The sequence below is a fragment of the Saccopteryx bilineata genome, chromosome 5 (genome assembly GCF_036850765.1).
Source record: "Saccopteryx bilineata isolate mSacBil1 chromosome 5, mSacBil1_pri_phased_curated, whole genome shotgun sequence".
Taxonomy (NCBI): Eukaryota; Metazoa; Chordata; class Mammalia; order Chiroptera; family Emballonuridae; genus Saccopteryx; species Saccopteryx bilineata.
In genome coordinates, this window is record NC_089494.1 from 236807499 (window position 1) to 236833836 (window position 26338).

The 26338-nt window shown below is 40.1% G+C and overlaps 1 protein-coding gene across 9 annotated transcripts in view; it reads right to left on the bottom strand.

The window, feature by feature from the left end:
* RHOH (ras homolog family member H) overlaps positions 1 to 26338 on the bottom strand; it is a 56053-nt gene that overhangs the window by 24441 nt on the left and 5274 nt on the right. For 5 of the 9 annotated variants that reach the window (XM_066281254.1, XM_066281258.1, XM_066281257.1 and 2 more), the window contains exons 2-3: positions 25684 to 26091; positions 23238 to 23323 (exon numbers count right to left, since the gene is read on the bottom strand). The exons of 1 other annotated variant lie outside the window; for it this stretch is intronic. The gene's annotated coding sequence lies outside the window, so the exon portion shown is untranslated. Of the gene's footprint in view, positions 1 to 15438; positions 15522 to 23237; positions 23324 to 25683; positions 26092 to 26338 lie in introns of those variants that run through there. 3 more of the 9 variants (XM_066281256.1, XM_066281261.1, XM_066281263.1) reach the window with 2 other exon arrangements.

Consider the following 26338-nt stretch of genomic DNA (forward strand, 5'->3'; position numbering starts at 1 on the left):
TGTGTAAGAATTTCATTGCTGCGTTATTCATAACAGCCATAAAAGAACTGGGGACACTGAAGGTCTCCATCAAGAGGCAATGGTTAAGTTAAATCTGCCGTTTCCATCTGGGAGAGGCTAATACAGCTTCAAAAAGAATTAAGTCAGCCTCTATGTACTGAGCAAAAAGGGTATCCACGACATACTAGCAATTTTAAAAAAGCAAGCAGTTGAACAATTTGGTAAAGGATCCCATTTGTGCAGAATGGCCAGGACATTGATCCAAGCAGAAGGAAGGTATCTGTGTCGTTGTGGGCAAATCCCGGCTCACTGTGAATTCTCAGCTCCTCTTATACATGTCCCTCTATTGATAAAACTATACTAAGGGGACAGCCATTACTCCCTAAATTGTCTAAGAGAGAAAAAGATCAGAGAGAACCCAGGAACACAAGTTTGTACAGCCTCTGTTAGTTTTTTTATATCCGCTTTTGGAATATAGATTCATGTAGTTTCTATATTGATTTACTGCAGATATAATACACAGCAGTGGGATTAACTATCTCCCTAGATGCTCAGCTTCTGATCAAGGACTCACAGAAACTGGGAAAAACAAGTTCATATCAACTCTGAAACTACCAGGAAACTCCAGAGAAAAATCTTTTAACTGTTTAATTCATTGCTTATGCATATGTAATGACGTTCTATTAACAATAAATTCCAAATTCCATAGAGGTCTCGAAAGAAATGTCAGGATCTCTGCCTTTAATTGGCTTTAAACTAGACCTACTTTTAAAGAACCAAATGGGGATAGAGATAATAAAAAAAAGTTAATATACTTTAGACCAAGCCTAAAGGTTTAAAAAAAATTTTTTTTTCTTACTTAGTTAATAAGTAAGTGTCGCTGACCCTCACTTTTTTCTCTCTCTATTAAAAGAAATGACTTCATGGGGAGATGTAATGGGATGGTCATGCAGAGGCACAAAGCGTGGCTGTTACTTTATCATAATAAGATCCCATATAGCCGAGACCTTAGAGAATAAAATCCTAAATTTGAAGGGAAAGAAGCAGCATTCTGCATATAAATGACCTCACGTTCAACTTCATCCCACAAAAAATTAAAATTTCAACGAACAAGTGTTATAAATAAAGGCAAATGGAAAATGCCAGAGAACACTGAGGACAGAGGGCTCACACTCTTGTGAGCAGCAGGGGAGGCGGGGAGTGGCATTTGAAACGGGTCTGGGAGGAGGCAAAGGAAATGGGAGTGGTGGACCGAATTCAGACAGCAGAAGCGGCCAGTGCCCAGGTGTGCACGTGGGAAAGGGCTGTGTGTTTGGAGGGCTGAGAGTTGGCTTTTGTGGCCAAAGCACAGGATGAAGGTGACCTTAGAAAGGGACACTGGGGCTGATCTGTAAAGGCCCCTTTATGCCACATTAAATATATTAATAAAATAACAGCCAGCCAGCCATCTTTTTCTCACTACCTTTCTCTCATCTCCCCTGGCCCCATTCACCTGCCTGTGGCCGCAATCTCTCCAGCCTCTGTCACATCCCCAGCCTTTCCTGACTCAGGAACCATAGTGTGCCCTTCTCCTCTCCTGAAATATGACCTTCCTTGCTCAGACTCTTTGAGCTGGTAAAGTTCCAGCTCAAATGACACTTCCTCCAAGAGGCCTTCCAGAAACTTCCAGTAAGCATTATTTTTCTCCTTATTTGAACTCACATGTGAACTTTAAATGTTGTTATGTTTATTTACTTTGTTGATAGTTAATACATGCCTACAGCAAAATTCAAAGAGTACAGAAGTGAAAAATAAGTCTGCTTCCTACACCTGCTGCCCTCCAGGGCCCCCGGCTTTTTCCCAGAGGCAACCATTGTGCTGGTTTCCTATGCATTTTTCTTTTTTTTTTTTTTTCATTTTTCTGAAGCTGGAAACAGGGAGAGACAGTCAGACAGACTCCCGCATGCGCCGGACCGGGATCCACCCGGCACGCCCACCAGGGGCGACGCTCTGCCCACCAGGGGGCGATGCTCTGCCCATCCTGGGCGTCGCCATGTTGCGACCAGAGCCACTCTAGCGCCTGAGGTAGAGGCCACAGAACCATCCCCAGCGCCCGGGCCATCTTTGCTCCAATGGAGCCTTGGCTGCGGGAGGGGAAGAGAGAGACAGAGAGGAAAGCACGTCGGAGGGGTGGAGAAGCAAATGGGCGCTTCTCCTGTGTGCCCTGGCCGGGAATCGAACCCGGGTCCTCCGCACGCTAGGCCGACGCTCTACCGCTGAGCCAACCGGCCAGGGCCTCCTATGCATTTTTCCAAAGCTATTAATTATGACATGTAGTCATATGCATGTATGTATGAATGCATATGCATAATTACCATACACACACACTTTTTTATATATAAACTACAGCATACTGTACTACATTCCATGATGCTTTCTTTACTTAATAATATACCATGAACCTTTTTCCTTAGCTGCAAATTTTGAGCTGCCTGATTCTAACTTCCTTAATAGAAGACTAAGCAATTCCTCCTCTAGTATAGATAAATCTGAAAATAAAAATAAAATACTAATATTAATGGAAGGTCAGTATTGTATATAGATATAGCTTGCAGGGACTGAGCCCTGGACAGAGAATCGGGATTGGATTCTAGCTCTACCATTAACTATTTCCTCATCTGTAAAATTTGGCATTGAACTCAATTGGCTTTAAGGGTCCTTCCAGTGCTAATATTTCATGCTTCTATGAAAGCAGTGATATCACAACCTGCTTTGAGAGTACATGTCAACAGAGAAGAGGGTGAAGGTGTTGACAGCTCAAATTTCCTGGCACAAGTGACCTTTCCCAACTCCCAGGCTTCTCCTCTTGCCTTGCCTTGCTTGTCCTTCCCTCTCCGCCGCCCACCATGACCCAAGGCCATATGTACTAAAAAGCCCTCAGGATGGGCTCATCAGACAAGCTGAGCACAAACCCCCCACCCCTAGCAGAAGTCTGATGTCAAGACTGTTCAGTAGGCAACCATCTTGGATTTACAGAAGACAGAAACAGAATCTGGATCTCTTTTCCTGGGAACATGTCCCAGTCCAATTTAGACTTCACTGGCATAATTAGTGACAGGAAGAACCAGATGCCTTGGAGAGTTTTCAGAGTCTGAATGGAGAGAACACCAACCCATTTACAGACCTGAACAGCAAAACAGTCAGACGGCCAAGGTGGCCAAGGGGCACAAAGGTGAACTGCAGTTTAAGCCTTTAAGGCATCCTCATAGCTTTCTTGGACAGAAAAGCAACTGTTGACCATATCACTCATTAGCCTCCCAAATGCCCATATCACAGACAGAAGGTCTCAGGCCTGGTAAAAGCATTCCCTACAACCTTGAAACAACTAAAAAATCACTGACCAGACATCCATGGAGGAGCAACTAGTACAGGTCCTATCACAGAGTGCTGCCGAATAACCATCTGCTCTTGGCAGAGTGACTTGCAGACCTCGCTAGATTATCCATAGCTCCTACCTGGAGTTTGAATTCATCCTTTATGCCACTGTCATGCCTCTCTCTCCACAGCTATTATCAATGTGTTTGAAACCAGGAGGCACAATCCTAAATTTGTTTCCGGCAGCAGAGACTTTCAGAAAACACACTCCTTGTGGAATTCACTTGCCATCTATTCATTTTTTGCCTTCATTTGTCTCCACTTTTTAAAAACAAGGCAACTTGCCACTCTTAATAACTTTTCAAAAAAGAAATATCACATACCTCTTTTATCACTGAATTCCTTCTTATTTTAGAAAAATATTTAATAAAATGTGGGGGAAAATACACAACAGCAAAGTTACATGGAAAAAAAAAAGCAACTTCAAAATAGTATGTGCAACATGATCTTGATTTTCAATAGAAATAGAGAGGTGTAAGAAAGAATACCATGATAACAATGTTTTTATTGGTGCAATTACATACTTTCCCCCCATTTTTTTTTGTATTTTTCTGAAGTTGGAAAAGGGGAAGCAGTCAGACAGACTCCCGCATGCGCCCGACCAGGATCCACCCGGCATGCCCACCAGAGGGTGATGCTCTGCCCATCCGGGGCGTTGCTCTGTTGCAACCAGAGCCACTCTAGCGCCTGAGGCAAAGGCCACAAAGCCATCCTCAGTGCCCGGGCCAACTTTGCTCCAATGGAGCCTTGGCTGCCTTGGAGAGGAAGAGAGAGACAGAGAGGAAGGAGAGGGGGAGGGGTGGAGAAGCAGATGGGCGCCTCTCCTGTGTGCCCTGGCCGGGAATCAAACCCAGGACTCCTGCACGCCAGGCCAACGCTCTACCACTGAGCCAACCGGCCAGGCCCCCCCCCCTCATTTTTTGTGCTTATGTATATTTTCCAAATTTTCTTTCTAGACATACACTGCTTTTATAACAAAAAAAAAGTTGTAAATAACTTACGATTCTTTGTCAAAGGAAATATAAATACGTCCTACAGTTTGTTCCTGGGTAGAAGTAGCATTTACTAGTATTACTGGATAGTGACATTCAAGAAAGATGGCACAAGAGGCCTGGCTCCTAGGCCAGGCTTGACCCCTGACTAATGAAATGACCCTGAATAAATCCAGGACCTCTCTCCTGCCACAGTCACCTCATCTGTCAGGTGAGCAGGTCTCACTAAATTTGTGCTGTATTTCCCTATGTATAAGATGCACCGTTTTTTGAAAATTTTGGGGGTCTAAAAACAGGGTACATCTTATATAATTGTTGTAGTTTTTTTTAACATGCATTTCCCGCTTTTTCGTGCTTGTTTTTGTGCTCATTGTTGAAGACAGTGATTCTTCATCAGACACAGATGAGGACAAGCTAATGGATGGGAGTTTTGACAGTGATGAGTTGTGTGAATTTTATGATGACTAAAACCTGAGTTCAATAACTTTATGTAATACGGTGTTTTTTTTTTCAAAATTCGGGCCCCAAAATTAAGGTGTGTCTTATACATGGGGAAATACGGTAAGTCCCCTTCTTACTCATTCTGGTACTCTTCACAGCAGGGCTTTTTCAGATGCCACTCAAGTAAAAATAAAAGCTTTTAAAAATGGAATATTCCAGTGATTTGGATGGTGCTCACAGCACCCTGCTCAGCAGGCTAGAAAAACTCCGGGGGGGGGGGGGGATTAAGATTCTAAGATAAGAAGTTTCTTGTGTAATAGAAATGAGTGCCACTGCTAGGGGTTACGGGAACTCTTTCCTTTTGTCATCGAGCACCAGCATGGGGAAGAACACGCTCTAACCTAAGGTTCACTGGTTCACTTCCTCCCTATGGCCTTGCAAATGAGATCAGAATACAGGCCTTCCTTTAGCCAAGATTCTCTCTCCACTGACAAAGCCTGAGTAAACGCTGCAGAAGTATGATTCCCAGGCCTGCTTGTTTTCTATTTCCTTGGATGACCAACCTTCTTCTTCCTGATTAATACCTCTTCATATAAATCCAGCTTCTCAGGAGATGAGTCTCTAGTCATCTTCATGTACTAGGCTACCCTAGTTCTGCCTTAGTGATGCTATCCCACCTGAAAGTATTTTCAAGAGACAATAATAAGGCTCCACTAGGAACCATCCAGGACATCAGCGTTAGCTAACCTTCTTAAATCTATAATCCCAAAGTGAGCTGAAATGCTCCAAAAAACCCCGTAACTCATTCCATCTTCCTCTAACCATCTGTACTTTTACCCAACCGTATCATGTATGCTGTGTGGACATCTATCAGAAAGCCACCTTCTGCTCTATCGTCTCCAAAGTACTTTCTAGAAAGATTAAACTTGAAAACCTCCCAGTGAACTCTTCAGTGTTCCATTTCCCAGGAGCCTTTAACAGCCTGGCCCAAGATGTGTGTGTATGTAATCAGGTACTAGAAAAGTGAGACTCACACTTGCTGTTTTTCTAAACTAAGGTCCCAGAAAACTTCATTGTCGTAGAGTCAACTCTCGGTGGGTGAACTATGTCCCCTCCTTTTACATGACTGGGCGTATAATGAGATAAAGGGCTTCCTTGCTCTATCACATGAAAGACTGTTATCTTGTCTTCTTCCTGCAATAACATTCTCCTGGCCGAATCCCAGTGTCTTCTCTAGTATGAGTCATCAACACTGCTACTTATGCACAGAACTGAGTTTTCTGGGCTCCTCGTTTTGAGGAAGACCTGTAGTCCGAAAGCATCTGACAAGCACAATTCTTGATCTGGGGTAAACAAGAGGCCCAGCTCTGAGAAACCCTCCCCACATGAAGATGGCAAAGGAAGCAGCTCCTCAATCCAGCAGCAGCTGCTGCCATCCCTGGTGACAGGGTCCCTCCTAAATTAGAATGCAGGTGGTCTACCAGCTTCCTGTATTGTCTGTGGATGGATGATCTGAAAAGTCATTGATCTAAATTCTCAGTAGTACCATTCATGTGTTCATTTCCCCAACATGTACTGTACTCTATGTGTTGGGCGCTATACTCAATGTGGCTCAGGGGACCAAGTAAGCTGAGGAATTCTAACCCATCCTTAAAGTCGAGTGTCCAACATATGGATAAGGATCACCTGTGTTTATGTTTATATATATATAAACATAATATATATAAATATAATACCGACCATGACTAAGGTGTACTCCCCCCACAGTGCTGTGAAGAGTCATTAGCCCTGAGAAGTATCATTATTCACAACTTATAAAGCAATCGAGGTCTGGGGTGGAGGGGGTGAAGTTGCTGATCCTCAAATTTGACCATCATCCAAATTACCCTGAGAAGGTATTTAAAATGTTGTCCTGGGCCTTCTCATTGAGTGGCCTGGGAAGAACCAGAGAAACTATTTTGAAAGCACTGGGATGACTCAGCAGCACAGTCAGATCAGAGAAACACTGTTCCACCGCTCAGCACAGCTTGCCCAGACAGCTTTTCATTTGACCTTCACAGTCTGGGAAGTGAGGATGAACGTATTATTCTGCTCATTTCACATGGGAAGCAGCTTTGGCACACACGCAAAAAAAGCTATCTGCTCAAAAAACAAAACAAAATTTCTCTTTCTCCACTTTCTTTTTCATCTAGTATAAACAAAGCAAGTGAACTACCATAATTGATTAGCTCATAAACAATCATTCATGACATCATTGTTTTCAAAACCTCTTTCCTTCGCACCACTGACATCAGAGCAACCCAAACAGCTTGTGAGGAGTCTAATGAAGCTTCCCCAAGACGTCAACCGGTGTCTTTCCTCATCACTTCATTTTTGTCATTAAAAATATCGTATTTTTCATTCCATAAGACACTTTTTTTCCCCAAAAAGTGGAGAGGAGAATGCCCGTGCATCTTATGCAAAAATTACGGTATTTTAATTAAATATTTTAACACAGCATTTGGTTCAGAATATTTTTTTTCTTATTTTCCTCCTTAAAACCCTAGGTGAGTCTTATGGAGCGAAAAATATGGTACCATGAAAGATACGAGACATAACCACCATATAATGGATGGACGTTGAACACTGAATTCAATTGTAAAAAGATGTTTTTGAGACAATCAGGGAAATATGATTATGGATTGGTTATGAGAGGATTCCCGAGGATTACTGCCCATTTTGTTGCATATGTGATATGAAGTCTGGGATTTACTTGAAACCACTTCCGCAAAGGGAAAAAAATGGAGGAAATAAATATGGCAATATCTTTGACAATTGCTAAATTTGGGTGATGGACATATGGGGACTTTTAGATGTGTTAGAAATTTTTATTATAAAATAACTTTTTTAAAAATCAACATCATTTCCCCAAAGTGCCATTTTCCCCGGGCAAACGCAGGTTCTCAATGCTTATAATAACAGCTTGCTAATAAGCATAAGGACATATCAGATATCCCCCGCACATCGTTTTCTTTTTAAATCTACTCTTCAAATAGGTGTATTTTTTTTTAACAAATGGCCATGGAATATACTTATAATTAAAAAAAAAACATATCTTTGTATACCTTTGTAAAACTCAAAATCTAACTTGCATTCTGTTTGTTTGCTGGATCTGGCAACCCTAGGCGGGAGGGGAAAGCCCTAATCAGTAGTCAGGGTACCTGGGTTCAGTGTCATCTCTGCCACTGGCCTTGGAACCAGGAGCAAGCTACTCCCTCTCTCTGGGCATATTTTCATCTTTCATAAAGCAAGACTGCTTTATTCCAGCTCAAAATGCAATGAAATGTGGATATTACTCTCATTCCGACCCTGTGGATAGAAATGTTTTTTTAAACAAATACACCTAGGACCTAGGTGACCTCCTCTCTTCAAGGGAATGTTAAGAGAGAAACTCAGCAGCCCTGGCTGGTTGGCTCAGCGGTAGAGCATCGGCCCGGCGTGTGGAAGTCCTGGGTTCGGTTCCCAGTCAGGGCACACAGGAGAGACACCCATCTGCTTCTCCACCCCTCCCCCTCTCCTTCCTCTCTATCTCTCTCTTCCCCTCCCGCAGCCAAGGCTCCATTGGAGCAAAGTTGGCCAGGTGCTGAAGATGGCTCCATGGCCTCTGCCTCAGGTGCTAGAATGGCTCTCGTTACAACAGAGCAACACCCCGATGGGCAGAGCATTGCCCCCTGGTGGGCATGCCGGGTGGATCCTTGTTGGGTGCATGAGGGAGTCTGCCTGCCTCCTCACTTCTAACTTTGGAAAAATACAAAAAATAAATAAAAATAATAGGAAAGAGAGGAACTCAGTAAAGGAAAAGCATATTGTCCCTCAAACATCAGACTGATAAGCCAAGCCATCTGCAGCATTATTTATTGAGGGCTACTAGGTGTCGGATTCTGAAGCAGCTCACAACATTCCCACAGGGTAGAGAATATTATCCCCATATTACATATGTGATGACTGGGACCCAGAGAAGTTAAATAACTTGTCTCTTGTTAACTTCAAAGCCCTGAGCTTTACATGCAGAGAGGATCAGGCACTGGAAGGCAGAGCAAAACTAGTGCACAGCTTCTAGCTCTTTCGTCAGGCCTTTCCATTTTTTTCTTTTGAGTGACTCCCCATGATGTTGGGTATCTTTATGTTGAAGTACAAATACAGTGGGTTTTAGAACTGCAAAGAAAACAAAAGTTCCAACCACTGGTTCTGATTTCATCTCTCGGTAGTTATTGATTTTCTTAATCAGTAAACCAGCTTTATTAACTGCTTCCTAGATGCACAGCACTGGACATTGGAAAAGATTCCCTGCTCTCCTGGAATTAGCCTATTTGGAGGTAAGATACAGATGCTTTTGTCAGGCAACTAACAAGTAAAGACATTGGGTACACCTAATTACTTAATTAGATACACCAAAGAATGAAAACAGGCCAGAAACACAACAGAATATAAAGAGGATGGAGGTGCACACGGGCTGGCAGCCCTGTAAAGAACTTGTGGAGGACACAGGACTTAAAACTAGGCTGTGAAGGGAAAGATTTGGAAAGGTTGGAGAGGAAGGAAAAGGTCCTCTAGGCAAGTGGAACCACCTAAGAATTCCCAGAGGAAGTGACTTCGAGCGGTCTCACGAGAAAAGGAGTCTGAAAAGTAACAAGAGAGGGAAATGAATATGCAAAAGCAGAGGACTGAAACCAAAGATGTGTTTAGGGACCAAGTAAATCAGTGTGCCTGGACTCCAGGCTATAGTTGAGAAAGTGATAGAAAATGAGAAGTTGAACCTAAGATATCGGAAGTTACTAAAGGCATTGGGGCAGGCAGGGTAATGTGCTCAAACTAATATTTGAGGGTAGCTGGTTCAGCTATAAAATATATGTTAGGTACATATATTCAATCTACAAAATATATATATTGAGAGCCTGGTGTACTAATATTCAAAAATGAATAGGACACAGTTCCTAGTCTTAAGAAGTTCATAGTCCAATGAGGAAAGACCACTGTTACAAGATAGTATGAGTTGTTTATTAATTTAATTTATGACCTTATCTTTAGCAGACATTGTTAGTTTTCTACTCCATTACCATGCCTCTCTTTGTCATTAATTTTGTTTGTGATACCATGTGTAAAAACCTCAGGAAAAGAATCATGGTTGGTCTAGGTCACTATCTCTCAACTCTTTTTTCATTATTACACTCCCAAGAGCATTTTTAACACACTTTTTTCCTAATCACCCACCCATGAAATTTTAATACCATAGAACAGTGGTTCTCAAAGTGTACTCCAGGGCACACTGTGCACCCTAGAAGATTTCCAGGTGTGCGCTATGGTATTCCAGAGAAATACGTGCCTGTTGGGGATCAAAAAACCAACAGGGTTTTTGGAGTTTAAATTTTGGGGGGACAGAGGTGTGGGGAATTGGTTGTAAACTGACAGTCTGCCCAATCCCCTACCTCACTTGCCTGATTAGGTTGCAAAAGGCTGTTAAGCTGTGGTGCTGGATTGTTTACACTACCCCCATGTTCCCAGGAAAGACTGGAGTCAAGTTTCTTCTATCCTTTTTTTTTTTTTTTTAATTTTTTTTTTCTTTTTTTCTTTATTCATTTTTAAAGAGGAGAGAGAGAGGGAGAGAGAGAGAGAGAAGGCGGGAGGAGCTGGAAGCATCAACTCCCATATGTGCCTTGACCAGGCAAGCCCAGGGTTTTGAACCGGCGACCTCAGCATTTCCAGGTCGATGCATTATCCACTGCGCCACCACAGGTCAGGCTCTTCTATCCTTTGTTTGGTGTAAAGTTAAGATGATATGTATGGTGGGGGTTTTCTGCACTCAACACAATTAAGAGTAAAAAGGGAGGAATTCTTCAATGTATTGATGAGAAAATGAGAGTTTGCCTTTCAAATATATGTCCAAACATTGAAGAAGTTGCTAGGACACATCAGGCTCATGTTTCTCATAAACACAAGAATGAAAAAACTTAACACATTCGTGCTGGGACCTGCTGAATTTACTAAATCTTACTAAGAATGTATCTGTATATATAAAAAGATAACTTTTTTGTCATTTTAAAATTTTTTAACCTCTCTTTTTTACGAATTCTAAAAAGTATAACTCAAAAAATGTAACATAAAAATGTTTTTTAATGTCAGAATAAATTTAATTTTGTCGTATTTATTTCATTTAATTACCATAAAAGCATGCTTGGACTTTATATATTATTTCTTTAATATTTGACTTAATTATTATAACATATTTCTCAGAAATTTGTGTATAGTGCACCTATGCACCTACAATTATTTGTAAAATTGTAAATGCATCCCAACTTCAAAAAGTTTGAGAACCAGCCTGACCAGGTGGTGGCGCAGTGGATAGAGTGTCAGACTGGGATGCAGAGGACCCAGGTTCGAGATCCCGAGGTCGCCAGCTTGAGCAAGGGCTCATCTGGTTAGAGCAAAAAGCCCACCAGCTTGAGCCCAAGGTCGCTGGCTCGAGCAAGGGGTTACTCAGTCTGCTGAAGGCCCACGGTCAAGGCACATATGAGAAAGCAATCAATGAATAACTAAGGTGTCGCAATGTGCAACGAAAAACTAATGATTGATGCTTCTCATCTCTCTCTGTTCCTGTCTGTCTGTCCCTATCTATCCCTCTCTCTGATTCACTCTCTGTCTCTGTAAAAGAATAAAAAAAATAAAGTTTGAGAACCACTGCCATAGATACACTATATGTCTGTTTATGTATTGTATGTATGTCTGTACTTTATACATAAAAAGAGTAAGATTATCTTCTGCTTCTCCTCCCACCCCCAATAATATCCTTCCCTCAGGGATGACAGTGGCCCACCCTCCCTCACCCCAAACCCCCACACCCTGCACCACACCCCTACCACATTCCTCACCCTCCCTCCTCTTAAGAATGCATAGTTTAAAATAATTATAACAATTCTATTTCTTCTTCAGTTTCCTCAAAGCTGGGTGGCCATATAACCCAGTCCTAACAATGACACAGAAGCTGGTAACTGTTTTGGAGGTCACTGGGAGAACCCTGTTTCCTAGAAAAAGCTACTGCCACTGCCAAGTCAGCCTCCTTTCCACTTTTACCCAACTCGACATCTCTATATGGAGGCACAAGGCTCCAAGCGGCAGCCATCTTGCAACCATGATGAAAGACTAGAGAAGTGCAGAGACAGTGTCATTGAGTAACTGAACCAGGGACCAAAACACAGACATTCAGATTTCTTGTCATGTGGGAGAAATGCATCCAGATTTTTTACAGTTACTGTTAGTCATGTATTGTATAACCTGTAGCTGAAAGCACTGCTAACTGATAGGATGTCAGTCTCATGAACAATAGCAGTCTGACATGACCATGAGTTATTGTTAAACCGAAACCAGAGAGAAGCATGCCCCAGAACAACAAAGAATGTAATCGAGAATATTATACAAATCAAATGTGAAATTTATTCATATTTAAGAGGAAAATTTTTTCCTTCACTAATCAACTTTCCAAATAATTTAAAAATACTCCAACTAATATTTGGCATTTAAAACTAATAAATTTTTAGATATTTGATATTACTGTATAGAAAAATGGCCATCAAAAACTACAAGATAATATTTGAAAGTCAATTATTTCTAAATTAGATATTTAAGATGCATAAGTAAAATGTGCTTTCTTAAAGCATCCCTTTAGGGATATTTTTGCATGTTAAAATGTTTTAAGTAATCATCTATATCAGGGGTCGGGAAACTTTTTGGCTGAGAGAGCCATGAATGCCACATATTTTAAAATGTAATTTCGTGAGAGCCATACAACAACCTGTGTACCTTACACATTATCCAATAAAAATTTGGTGTTGTCCCGGAGGACAGCTGTGATTGGCTCCAGCCACCCGCAACCATGAACATGAGCGGTAGGAAATGAATGGATTGTAATACATGAGAATGTTTTATATTTTTCACATTATTTTTTTTATTAAAGATTTGTCTGTGAGCCAGATGCAGCCATCAAAAGAGCCACATCTGGCTCACGAGCCATAAGTTCCCGACCCTGATCTATATTCTTCACCTGAATGTTTTATATTTTACTTAAATTCTGATACTAGCTAAAGCTAATTCTCTCTTATCTTAAAAACATAAACTATTCACATACTATTCAATAACATCTCTCATTAAAAATAATTTTCTATGGCTTATCAAGTTTCAAGATAAAAAAATTACAGATCCTACTAATTCTAAAGATCTTCTAAATCTTAAAAGACAGTATTTAATTATAGGCTTAGAGCTTTCAAAGCATTATGTTTCCTTCAAAATGTCAAAATAATTCTCATAGAAAAATTATTTTACTAATTTAATTATTAACCTCATACCATAAAATGGCTTTCTTTTAAGAAGGATTTTTTGTTGCCATTTTTATTATAAAAATAGCATATGGTTATTGTAGACAATACAGGAAAAAAAATCATTTTTAAATCATATATGATTCTTGGCATTTTTTATTAAATTTATTGAGGGTGACATTGGTTAATAAAATTATACAGGTTTCAGGTGCACAATTCTACAATACATCATCTGTCTGTTGCATTGTGTGTTCACCACCCCAAGTCAAGTCTCCTTCCATCACCGCCTATCACCCTCTATTTAAATTAAATCACATATAATCTTATACACTAGCTGATAACTTTTAACATTGGCTTACCTGTCTTCATATTCTGAATTCTTATATAAAATATATATAGGTCTTTTTAAACCAAAATACATAATTATATACTCTGATTTTTTTTACTTGTCATTATAGGGTCTTAAAATATTTTAATGAATATTTAATAAACTGAAATATAATATATTTCATTATACCTTTCTGTTGTACATTTTAGGTGTTTTTTAGGGTTTTCTAATATTTAAAAAAAAAACCACTTTGTTTAACATTTTCTGGCTATTGAGTGCCTGATAATAATATCTTGGTTTTCCTTTAGGACTCAGTTATATATTTTTCCCCTCAGCAGTAGGGGAAATACAGGTATTTTGATCATTGATGTCACTGCAATTGTTATTTTTAAAAATAAATTTATAGAAATACTAAAGAAAAGTTTTGCTTTAATAAAACACCTGTTATTGTTTTCTTAAGAATAATCCTCATTCACTCATATGTGGGATATTTTTAAAAAGCAACAAACGAACAAGCAACACTAACAAAGCCATAGATACAAACAACAGAATGGTGGTTGCCAGAGGGGAAGGGGGGGTGAGAGGAGGACAAAGAGAGTGAAGGGGATCAAATATATGGTGACGGAAGGAGCCTAGACTTAGGGTGGTGAGCACATAAGGGAGTACACAAATGTATTATAAAGTGTGTATCTGAAATTTATATAATGTTATTAACCAGTGTTACATTTAATTTTTTTAATTATATATTATGTAAACTTTAAAACAAACACAAAAAGTAGAGATAATACATATATAAAATCTATTTGTTCGTCATCCTGCTTCAACAATTAATCTTGTTTGACCTCCCTCCACTCAATTACCACACTCTACCTCTTCCCAACTTCTGATTATGTTGAAGAAAATCTCATACTTCATATCATTTAATCTGTAAATATTTCAATAAAAGACAAAGACTCTTCTTTTTCAAGAAGCCTCAAAACATTGTATTATGATATAGAGAAAATTTCCATTTTTATCTAACTTCAATCTTTTCTTTATAATTTTATAAAAATGTACTTAGTTTGTTCTAAGATTTTAGTACACAGCCTTTGTAGAAAGTTTTGAAATACAAACTAAAAAAAGAAACAGTTGAATCTTATAACTCATATATATCACTCTCAATATTATAGTATATATTCCAGAAATATTTTAGAATTTATTTTTACAAAATTAAATCATATTGTTTTGTAACTTGAAGACTTCATTATATATATTATCATTGCATGTCAATAAGTATTGACTGATATTATTTTCTAAAGGTATATAATAGTCCATTTTAAAACTATATAATTACTTATTTTACTCAATGCCTTAATGCTAGATATTTAGATTAGGTGAGATGTTTTCCCCATGTAGTAATTAATTAAATAAATATCTAATCCCTATAGTATGCCAGACACTATATTTGGCACTGAAAATACAAAAGTGAAAACATACACACACAGAATAATTCTTACGAGTGGTTAAAGACTATGAACCTTTTAAGTTATTCATTCACACTGCTCAGGTATTTGCAATTTTTCTGATAAGAGGCCTTTTTAAAGCCATCCAAAATAATTTAAATTAATAATTTAGAAACTGAGTATATGAAGAGGCAAGAACAAGGGATCATTCAACTCTTTCTGACTGGTAATACTGTTTATAAATTGTGCATTGGCTAATATTTTATAGAAAATGAAAAATCTTGATCATAATTTTAAAGATCCTGATAAGACTAAAAAACTGAACGTAACCGAATTTGTTTTGTTATTTATTCTGGGTGTTGCCTTGGTAATAAGTTTGTTAAAGATGTAGTATCTAAGAATTATTAAACACTCTCAAAATTGGCAAAGAAATAAAAAGTAATTATAATTGGTATATAAAATAATAAGCTACATACCTTTTGGGAAGTAAAACAGTCATGATCAAATGTAGAAAGAAAGAGGCACTAACATTAAAATTCCAAATAGTATGAATGAACATAGGAGAATTTTAAAAGTCTGATCCTTTCAGCTCTTTAAAGAAAAGACCAATAAATCAGAGGGAGCTTTGAGATAATGTAATTTCATAAGATTGGTTGGTCAAAAAAAGATTGGTTGGTCACAGGTCAAAAATTAAGTGAACACAAACTTAGGTTGAAAACACTGGTGATTTATTTTTCATGAGATCTATTGCACAATCTAGTTTTTAAACTGAAAACCACAAGAGGCTGGCCCCTACTGGCAGAGAAACTTATTTTCCCTTCCACATATGCGTGTTGGGTCTTTCCTGTATGAGATGTTGAATGGGTAGCCCTTGGGGAAATCCAAAACTATTGCTTTGGGTTTTGAAGTTTTGATCCAAGTTTTACGAAGAACTCCCCTGCTGCTGTGAAAAAACAGTCCATGTATTTTTATGGCTCTAGAATTTAATAGAAACATTGCCACAATCTACATTTTTAAACTGCTTTTCCTAAGATGTAGAGGATTAAAAAAAAGGAAAGGTAGCTATGGACTCAGCAAAAATACCATAGTTGCCCTTCATTAATCAAGTGATCCTTGTAAGCACCAGCTCTATTTCTATTATAGTAGGAAACAATGTTTACATTAAGCTTCTTTCTGTTGATTTTGCACATTTTGGAGGGAAAACACTAAGATGATGGCATTGTTTATATATATATATATAAGCTTCATTACTTACAAATAAAATGTATACATGTGTATTTAAATTAAACAGCATATGCCACACACTTACTACAATGTGCATGTATTACTATTCTATTTTTAAATTCAAGATTATTACAGATATTTCTCTGATCTTACCAGGTACTCTGTATGCAGGAATATAGTGACAACGTTACTCTAGCAGATGGAGGAAGTTGTGGTACTGTCAATATGTAAGGTTTCTCTAGCTTTCCCCCTCCTATTTCCTTTATATACATCCAGCACTCCCTTCTAGACCCTCGTCACAACCAGAGAGAGACAATCCATGTAAAGTTCAGCGAGTTGCTACCCAAAGACATTGGAGCTTGAGGAAAATCAGGTTGCATACAAAAGAACATATACACCACACAAGATCTCTAGACCCTTGAAGGGCTTTCGTAGTTGATGGCAGGAGCTTCACCTTATTTAAATTTGAGTCAAAATATCTGGCTTTCATTTTACTTGTTAGAATAATCACAGGCATTCTTACACCTCTCAGTCATGGTTGAGGCCGTTTTCAGCTCACCTTGGAACAAAGACAGGCAGAAGTTTTTGTGGCAACTGAGAAAAAGGTTCATGAGGAGATATGTGTATGTTTAGATGTGCTCAGGTAGGCAACAGCTAGAACAGTGGGGAAAGCAAAGGAAAAGAAGGAATCCTGCCCACAAGAAAGAGTTTCCTGGAAGAAAGGAAACTTATCGAGGGAGATATACGTGCCAGTCAGCTTCTTCATCAGTCCCTGGGTTACTCTGTGTAATGACAAAGCAGGAGGAGCTAGTTCCAGGAGACAAGAAAGATGGACAGTTTGCTACTGGCCTTTGGTGTGCATGGAATATATATTTCTGTTTTACAGACTGTATCTAAGGAGTCTATGCTGCAGTATTATTATTAAAATGCACTTGCCTTTGGTGTACCTGAAATATTTCTGTTTTGTAGACTATCACCGAGGAATCTGTGATACAGTATTATTATTATTAAAATGCATTGAAAAATACATTGAATTGAAATTTGCAGGAGACCTAGTCATGGGTGAACAATAATTAAAATGGTTATAGAAGTTTAGGTGTAATAATTACTTGAGTATATTTGTTATAGATTTTCCTTTTCTGCCTCAAAGGAAGAGTTACATTATGACAGATCAAGAGAAGCCTGACTCATCTCTTATCATCTATTTTATTCAGCCAATCTGCACATACTTTTCCTTTGGAGGGTTGAAGATGGCATGCGTCTCCAGCCCGTGTCTCCCCCACTCTATGACCCAGACACGATAGCACGGTCTTTTTCATTTCAACAGAGTTGGCTTATCTAAACAGACAGGTCTGGGGTAAATCATATCTTGCCTGAGTCCCTATCACAGTCCAAGTGGACAGGAGGTTAACATGAGCTTTCAGCTGAAAACACTCAGTTTCCCAAAATGCAACTCGGCCAACCCACTAACGGAAGATGGCTCACTGGTCTTCTGTGCAAGACTACACAGGAAAAGGACTATGTTCAAAGTCATCAGGGTCCAAGCACAAGTTTGGCTTCAGATAAGAAACTCTACATTTTACACCCAGAAGCAAGCATATCACACACCGTCTAAAGTCTTTCGCCTCTAAAAGCAGCCTGGTTGGGTGTCTGGTACACACTGAGGAGTGTTGGGCGGCCCAGTGCCTCACTGCACTCACTCTGGAGTTGACCAGCTCGGTATTTACACCTGCCTGCATTTCTTCTGTCGTCCAGGCACCACACGGCAGTAGGTAAGACATTAGAGTAGAAATTGAGGGTCGGTTTTCCCTGGTAGGAACTGGCCCTGGCTTAACACAAGAGAATTCAGAATTAAGTCACATATTCTCTGAAAAGAAGCAACTCTAGCCCTCATGTGTACTCAACTTAAGGATCTGCTGCTATAAAAATACACACGCATTAGCCATCTTCTTCTCATTTTAACCGTCAGTTGAAGATTCAGCATTTCTCTTAAGCAACTAAATCCGACACCAGCAACAACCAGAACTCTCTCAACCTCTGCAAGGCCTACTTGGCTGTACTGATGACCTCCGTGCAGGAGTTATTTATATGAGGAGCCCGTGGGTGTGTTTTAAAGGCTCCTTAAACCCCTTAAACATTATAAATGTGCATGTTTCTGTATGTGTGCTTTTTGTCAAGGAGAAGTTCTTTGGTTCTCATCAGATTCTCAAAGGAATTTGTAACCAAAAAGTGATTAGGAAACACTGCTCTGTGTAAGTTAATCAGCTCATTAAAAAACCCTGTTAAGTGGGGATAGGACAGTCAGCAGGTGCTTGTGGAAGGTGTCAGGCCCTTGCCCATCTCACAGAGCCCGAGTTCAGTGGTGGGATTCAATCGGTTTGCACCGGTTCGGCAGAACGGATACCTAATTTTTTGTTAAGTTTGGTGAACTGGTTGTTAAAATGGCAATTGTAATCAAGGTTCTCTCTACGGTTGGGTGCCTGGGCAGCTGCCCAATGTGAAAATCACAAACTTATATTCCTTACTCTTTTTTAACGATCATCTGCACAACAGCGTATTTATTCAAAGCACCCGTAGTAAAGTTCATTTCATCCATAGGTGAAAAAAATTGCAAGTGAGGACGCCAATCAAGAAGCAATATGGCCTGACCAGGCGGTTGTGCAGTAGATAGAGCATCGGACTGGGATGCAGAGGACCCAGGTTCAAGACCCTGAGGTCGCCTGACCAGGTGGTGGCGCAGTGGATAGAGCGTCAGACTGGGATGCGGAAGGACCCAGGTTCGAGACCCCGAGGTCGCCAGCTTGAGCGCCGGCTCATCTGGCTTGAGCAAAGAGCTCACCAGCTTGGACCCAAGGTCGCTGGCTCCAGCAGGGGGTTACTCGGTCTGCTGAAGGCCCATGGTCAAGGCACATATGAGAAAGCAATCAATGAACAACTAAGAAGTCGCAACGCACAACGAGAAACTGATGATTGATGCTTCTCATCTCTCTCCGTTCCTGTCTGTCTGTCCCTGTCTATCCCTCTCTCTGACTCACTCTCTGTCTCTGTAAAATAAATAAATAAAACTTATTGAAAGCAGCTTGTAAAAAAAAAAAAAAAAAAAAAAAAAAAAAGACCCTGAGGTCGCCAGCTTGAGCGCGGGCTCATCTGGTTTGAGCAAAGCTCACCAGCTTGGACCCAAGGTCGCTGACTCAAGCAAGGGGTTACTCGGTCTGCTGTAGCCCCATGGTCAAGGCACATATGAGAAAGCAATCAATGAACAACTAAGGTGTCGCAACGAAAAACTGATGATTGATGCTTCTCATCTCTCTGCGTTCCTGTCTGTCTGTCCCTATCTATCCCTCTCTCTGACTCTCTCTCTGTCTCTGTTTAAAAAAAAAAAAAGAAGCAGCAATATGGAAATATCTTAAATAACAGTTTTATGTTCTTTGTCAGGTATTATAAATATTTAATATTTTTCATTAATATTTTAAAACTCTTATAACATAATCTAGTTTTGTGTACCTCTTTTATTGTTCTTATTTAAGTATTAAATGCAGGAAAGAATAAACTGCCTTTCAGTATATCATTTCTTTTATACTCAAAATGGTCATTAGGGCAGAGAACAGGTTGGGAAATTATTTGAATCCCACCACTGCCCGAGTTGCACCCCTGGTGCTAAAGAAAGGTTGTTGATTATCATCACACCATGTCCAAGAGACTAGTGACCCTGATAACAGGAAATGTGAAAAAAATTTAAAAGTAAAAGAATCATCTTCAGTGTAAAGTTGGAACAATTCAAGACATTAAAGGCTATTTGAGAGCTTCCCACTGTCACTGAAGTTCCCCTGAAGCCAGGTGGAGGCAGTAGCTCAGTACCATGGCTTCTGCTACGGCCTTGTCATTCACTTTCGGTGTGTTCATTTTGTGATGTATTGCTATTACGGCATATGTCTAATCGCTATCACTGTCTTGAGTGCTAAGATTCTCTATATAAAATATATTTAATCAACAATTAGACTTACTCCCCTTCCCAAAATGTTTTCTGGACAAAGTACTGCATCTTCCACCCAAGTTCATTCTTAATTGTCACCTCCCCGTGGCTTGCAATAGAATGTCTGTGGGTCGTAGACTCTCCCTATGATCATTTCTCTCTGTGCTACTTGCTTGTAGTTCCTCTGTTCACAACTACCTTCAGTCGGTTCAAAGCCTGTTTACCTGCGTAAGGGAATTTTGTGGTATAAACAGTATTCCTTTAAAGGGTACTTTAAGTACAGCCTTCTGTTTTTAGTTTGTTACTGTACATTTAACCAATAACTTGTTCTTTCTGAGCTTTCTCTGTTGTCACATCCCTTTAATATTAAAGCCCCCATATCTAAGCCTCAAGGTAACAACCTCATCCCCAACACACTCACACACATACACACTCACACACATACACACTCACACAAACACCCACACACAGATAGACATTGCCTGGGCCAATCCAAACTACTAGCACCAGTGCTTCCCAAAGTGTGACCTGCAGACCATTTGTATCAGAATCTTTTTTGGGTGGGGGACTCATTAAAAATGTGTATTCCTGCCAACCCTAGATCACTTCGATCAGAATCCATGGAGGCAGAACCTAGCAAGCTGCATTTGTTCACATGTCCCCCATCCATCTAAATGATTCTTTTTTTTAATGTTTATTTTATTGATTTGAGAGAGAGAGGAAGAGAAAGGGAAAGAGAGAAAGGAACATCGATCTATTCCTGTATGTGCCCTGACCGGGGATCGAGCCAGCTACCTCTGCACTTCGGGTTGATGCTTTAACCAATCAAACTATCTGGCCAGGGCCAGAGGATTCTTAGACACACTAAAATTTCAGAACACATGTTAATAGAATCATTTATTTTCTCCTTGGTTTGAGCCGTACTGTTCTCGGATCTAAGTGAAACTATTTTCACATCCATCTTGTTCACCTCTGAGATCAGCATCTCTCGTCTCTTCCTAAGAAATGTTCTCTTTTCTCTCTTTGCCAGTGGCTCTTCTGTGGCCTATTCTCAGCCTCTGCGATCCACCTTGACAAGTCTTCAGTACCCAGTCAGCCACTTCTTCCTCCTTCCTGAGCTGCCCTAAAGAAGTACCCTCCTCATCTATCACCCCGGACTGCCGGGGCCCCGTCTCCCTTCACTGTACCCTGCCCACCGAGTCACGGAACAGAACTGCCTGTCCAAGGCAGACCGCCATCTGGTCCACAAAACTCCTCGTAGCTTTCCTCATACATATTAAAACTACTTAAGATCATTTCTATACAGGCTTTCTCCACATTTTTTAAAGCACACACACCACTACTACAATAAATGAAGTAAAAACAGAATGCTACCCTTTTACCATTGTAACACACCTAATACACCAAATGCTCTCATTTTTTCATCCTCACGTTTAACTTCATTCATAACAAAACCAGAATGTGAAATTTTTATCCCAAATTTTCTAATTTAACACCATATCAAATATATTTTCAAAACAATGACCTTTTTTCACTACAAAATATTCCGTGAAATTAACACTGCTGGAATAACTTTTGATGATTTATGTTATTCTCAGATTTTGCTGTTATAAATAAATCCGTGAATGTGTTTACACAACTTGTTTTCTCCTTCTTTGAATTATTTATTTAGAGCAAATTCCCAGAGATAGAATTAATGGATCAAAACATATGAGTATTTTAATGTCTCCTGACACATATTGCCGAGTTGCCATATTTGTATTTTACACAATTCCTTGGTGGTACGCCGATAAATGTTTAATAGGTTCTCCTCAAGAAAAAGAAAAGTGTGAGGGGCCTGATTCACAGTGTTCGCCAGTTTCTGTGGTGTAGACGCTTCTACCAGGACCAGTTTCAAGCCACCAACGTTACATCACTGGATGCAAAGTTGGAAAGAGATGCTCAGTCACTCACCATTATACATATAACTTCAAGAGCATAGATAATAGTAAAAGGTAGTAAATAATTAGGAAGCAATAAGTTTTGAGTGTTTGTTACCTTTATTTTTAATGTAACTCATTTAACTGAGGTATCTAATTTAATTTTAGTGGTGGATATGTTTAACAACTAGCTTGCACATTTTCTGAAAATATTACAATCAGGTCTCTCAAGCAAGCCCAGGCAGGCTCCCGCACACCACCGCAGATATCTCCTTGATATTTTGAAAGAACATATCTTTTTTTTTTAAGCCACTGAAAATTCACCTTATTCTCATCTGTATCACAAATTATAATCATGCTTTTTTTTAAGGTTAGCAAATTATGCAAATACATAATGAATAAAACATAATGCAAATAAAAGTTAAAGAAGAAGGTCTGTCTGGGTCAATTAATTCTGCCCACCCTCCTTCAATTTAGACAATACTCTCTTCAGCATTCATCTTACTAGCATTTTTCCATGGGATCATCTGTAAAAACTACTTGGTCATTTATGTACCTGAGCAATGGCTGAATGGATGATTATACATAGTTCTCATGGCAAATGTGATAAAAACTGTATTACATGTTACTTAACCAGTCTCTTCCTGGGTATATTCTTTTCTATGAAATGGGGAAGAGGTCACTGCTGACTTCAGTTTTACAAGAAACTAAGTGTAGAGATAAGAACACCCCCCACCCCCCGCGCACGCGCATGCAGTGCTCTAAGACGCTACTGAGCATTCCGCAATGTTTTGAAATTTTCTCCCGAAAATAATTCATAAGTATCCTGCTTTACTGGAAAAGAGACATGGGAGAGTGATTTGGCACTTTCACCACTGAAAGCAAGTTCTTTCTTTGGGCTCCTCCTGAGTAATAACGAGGAGCCTCTACATGGGTAAAACACTTTAGAATTCTTTAAGTGGCACCCTGTCTATGAATGTTAAAATGTAAATATGGCTGACAAAAGCTCTACACGTGCTCTCACCCTTGACTTAGTCATCCCACTCCTGGGAACACTCCTAAGAAATTAATTCAAAACAAAGGAAAATACTTTTGTGTGACCATATAATCACAATAGAGGGAAGATCATTTTACCCATCCTAGCCCTTACTCAACTTACCATCTCATTGCTGGGGGCCCCAGTAGGAGAGGTCCAGATTAATGGCTCCTGGCTGCTCATCTGTGGACCAGTTGCCTCCAAATCACCTGGGGGTAAGAGTTTGCATTTGTTATCACATGCGTTCCTGGACCCCACTCCAGAGCCCGGAGGTGACACATGAGACTTGCTAGATTTTAAAAGCTCCCCAAGTGACTTAAAGAATGACAATTCTGGGCCAGAACCAGACAAATGAAATCATCTCTGAACAACTGTCCCCCTGAATTATTTCGAGGGGATAGAATGACATCTCCTATGCAAAGCATCAAGAAGTAGTTCATAGCATTCAAGCAGCTGCTAGAATCAAATGATTCCAGAGCTAGGAGGAGCCCTTGTCTCTAGCACCCTTCCACCTCCCTCTGGTCACCCTGTCCATCCCTCAGTGCCCACCCCAGCACCCAGTCCTGCCACACTGCCTCCCAGCATGCTCCACTTAGGCACCCATCCTGACTTGGGTCCATCCCTTTTCCATACACGAAGCCCCAAACATCCCTCACTAACGTTATCGGTGGGGCTCTAGGAAAACAATATTACCATTTGACTAAAGTAATATGCATGTATAATTGAGAATCTCCCACATAATGAACATACAGGCCGTATTTGCATTTTTTAAAGGACGTTTACTAACCCAAAACAATCTCTTATCTGGAGAATGGAACAGGAGAGCAGGATGCTTTTTAATCTTGGCTTTTACTCAGACCCCAAGCATCTAGAACCCAAATAAGCACTTTGGGCAGTCATTGTCAACATGGTCCCAACTCTTTAATAGAAATAAATTTTTAGCTATGCCTTGCTAGCACTAAAATTAAAATATAATGAAATTAAATAATTTAACTTAAATTTGCCAAGGAAAAAGAGTCACCCTTTCTGTCTCTAATTCTAAGCAGCTCTTTAATTCCACCCAAAGCATTCAGAGAGACACATCAGCCACAGATGCCCAAAATAACACGGCAGTCACTCAGAGACTTGTCTTACAGTCTGAGAATCTGAGATGGGAAGGCCTAAAATATCAGTTTCTAATCTTTTCTCTTTTTCATATGCATTATACCTATTAAACATCCAACTCTGTGCCTCCATACCTGGTCCTCCAAAAATATTAATTCCCAGCCTCTGCCCATCAGTTTCATTTACTTTACGGGTATCTTATCCTAGACCAGGGACCATCCCATCCTTGTGTCCCCAGCCAAGTCTTTAATAAGAATAATTTATTGAGAGTTAATGTTATGCCAGCTACTAAGCTAAATGCTTTACATATTTTTATTTCACATTCTCCCTTACAACTCTTTGAAGTATGTATTATTTTTAGATATTTTTACAACTACTTGATAAATTTTTTAGAATTGAAGAAGATAAATACTGTGTTCAAGTTTCCCATAGCTCAGAAGCAATAGCACCAGGCTTCAACACAACTCCAAGTCTGAGTCCTTATTAACCATATTGTGCTTTTGTTATTATGAGGACACAGATGTCCCATGGTCCGGGCGGGGGGTGGGGAAATGCTCCACATCGTTAGGAAAAGAGCAGCAGCAAATCCATAACATCTCATTCAGACATGCAAAGAAAATAACACATTTTATGGAATTGTTGGATTAGCTTTTAAAGAATCGAGTTTTGCTTCTAATCAGCCAACCAACTTGTCCTCCCAAGAAGAAGGCTACTTTGGTTACCTTTCATTGCCTCCTTAAAAGGTTAACCAAAAATGGAGGTCTTATAGGTACCCCAGGCCACCCAACCCCCCTTGCTTGACAGATATGGTGTACTAAAGGAAGACAGCAGAGGACAATGGGGGACCACAGATGTGGAGATGCATCAAGCAGTCCCCAGGATGAAGAGGCAAGCACCTCCAAGGTCCCTCCACACGCAATTCTGTTAGAGCCGTGACAGCTGAGAAGAGAAGCCGAAGGACATGAGAACACTAGAAAACGACCGACTGGAGTCTGCTCTCCTCAACACCTTCTGAAGGCTCTCCATAACCTGTCTACATGTTAACTTCCCAAGCTTGTTTCCTGCCAATGTGTAAAGCAGACCTCCTGCTTTTCTTGGGCCACACCCGTCAACTGGACTGGCCGTCTCGGAGTGCCGCTCACCTGCGTGCCTTTGCCCACACAGTCCTCCACTGCAAAGTACTTGAGCTCAGTCATAATTAATCACAAGCATATCAGTTCTCTAGAATAATATCTGAACCAAAAGCCAAATAGTATAACATTTAATGTCTCAAAAACTATATTCGTCTTGTTAGATGCACTTGGAGAGGGAAGTCATATATCAGAGCAACCTCCCTTTCTCCCATAATGTTGTTCCATACTTTACAACAGGATAATTACTATGTTTAGCCTAAAGTAAAAGCTAAATAAAATTAGAAAAATGTCTTTTGATACCAATGGGATATTTTTAAAGAAGCAAGTCTTACCTGTTGTAGAATGCTGAAGACACTTCTTGATACCAAAATGACTGCCTCCGGAAGTCAAAGTTGTTCGGGGCAGGTAAGTAAAAACAAAAGCTGCCAAGCCCTTTCTTTCGCTGTGATGATTTCCTTCTGAGATCAACCTTTCCTTCCTCCCTGAGAAGATAACCGATTCACACGGACGAACTAGATAGGTCAGAGTTGGGCTGGAGAAAAGTCCTACCCAAGGCAGTTGGGTGGCGTGTGCACGGTGACTGAGGCAGCAGGAACCGTCCGAATGTGACAAGAGAGGTTAGCAAGTTCCTGTGCATAAGTCAGTTTCCTGTAGCTGGCTTCTCCGAAGAAGGGGTTTCATTCGTGTGGGTTTGGGGGCGGGGTGTTGCACGTGCGTTTCTCTCCATGACAATATGAAAACTTCCCCAGATAAGAGGCAAAATAAGAGCGTTGCTGCATGGCGTGGTTTGGGTTTCATATACTAACCCTCCCGGGACCATCTCCCCTCCCCCGGCCATCCATTTCCCACCAGCAAACCACCCACATAAAACAGGAAAGGAAGAGTGAAAAACCAACATGATTTCTTAAGGAAGTGAAATAAAGCAGAAAAAAAGGTGGGGAGGAGTGGTCCACTCCACTCACTGGTCTTGGTTCATTTAAGCTTGGG